Source organism: Pteropus vampyrus, unplaced genomic scaffold (genome assembly GCF_000151845.1).
Source record: "Pteropus vampyrus isolate Shadow unplaced genomic scaffold, Pvam_2.0 Scaffold17300, whole genome shotgun sequence".
NCBI classification, from domain to species: domain Eukaryota; kingdom Metazoa; phylum Chordata; class Mammalia; order Chiroptera; family Pteropodidae; genus Pteropus; species Pteropus vampyrus.
This window is the reverse complement of record NW_011906081.1, coordinates 1-1,370: the sequence shown is the minus strand read 5'-3', so window position 1 is coordinate 1,370 and position 1,370 is coordinate 1. Positions and strand designations below refer to the sequence as shown.

Here is a 1,370-nt window from a genome sequence, read left to right as displayed (position 1 = left end):
CCTTTTTGTACTGGGAGCTAAGAATGGGTTTCGTATTTTTAAATGATTGAAAAAAGTCAAAAGAATGTTCATGGCAGATGAAAATTATACAAAACTAAAATTTCAGTGTCTAGAAACAAAGTTTTATTAGAACAAAGCCGTGTCCATTCTTCAGTGAATTAACTATGACTGGTTTCATAATACAAAGGAAGAGGTGAGTAGCTGTCACAGAGACAAAACAACTACTTAGGCCTAGTATTTCAGGCCTACAGGCCTAAAATATTTACTATTTAGCCCTTTAAGAAAATGTTTACCAAAACCCTGTTCTGTACTATTTGTCAAGTGAGGGGCATAATCTTGAAGATCCCTTTTGAGATCCAGATGTATGCTGCAATTTATCACACTGCTTAGGCAAGAACCCTGTTGTCTTCACTCTGTATTCTTTCAGAGCCTAAGAGGTAGGAGCACTTACTGTTTGTTGAATGAATAAATAAGTGAATGAAAGATACTCATATAGTGCGTGTCTGGTTTATAAATATTTACCGCCTTTACATTTCTTGCCTGCTTAAGAATATAAAGGCCATTAAAAAGGGTAATAGTGTTGAGATGCTGAATAGGCATAAAATGGCAATCTATATATTTTTACCAAAGAGAACTGTTTCTACATTCCTATTTACCAAAACATTTATTTTCCTTCATTTTTAAGGGCACTACATATTAAACAGGTCTCTTGTTGTCTACGGCCATGCCACCCTGAGCAAGCCCGATCCCATCTGATCTCAGAAGCTAAGCAGAGTCAGGTCTGGTTAGTACTTGGATGGGAGACCATCTAGGAAGACTAGGTGCTGTAGGTGTAAAAAAAAAAAAAAAAAATGGGATTGTAAGCTGACAAGGTCCTTGTAACCTGCTGTGAGGTCAATCAAGGGTTGCCTCGCTTAAAAAATAAATAAATAAATAAATAAATAAAATAAAAATAAAAAATATAAAAAAGCTAAACAGGTCTCTTGCAAAATCAAAAGAATACTTATAAGTTCATGGTAATCTTGGGTGTTCAATAATCAATGCACTTTGCCTAAAGAATATTAGAACCTGGACCTTGTAGTTATTTTAATAGCTATATAACATAAAACAATATCTCAAAAGATTATTAACTATATAGATCATATTCAGTTTAAAAAAACTACAAAACAGTTATTCCACACCTCAACTGAAAATTAACTAATTTCAAGCACTATATTATACAAAAAAAGTTTTGATAAAAGAACTTGAACAGTACTTGTGGTTTAGTGCTAAGATACCTTTAGCTTAGGTGATTTTAGTTTTGTTTTCATTCTTTTTCAGTGGAGTAAATATGTTGGGCTTGTTTTCCTTTATTAACTTTACCAAAAAAA

General features: G+C 32.9%; 1 pseudogene; it reads left to right on the top strand.

The window, feature by feature from the left end:
- Window positions 1-714: 714 nt before the first annotated feature.
- On the top strand, window positions 715-833 carry LOC111735164 (annotated as a pseudogene).
- The last annotated feature ends 537 nt before the right edge of the window (window positions 834-1,370 follow it).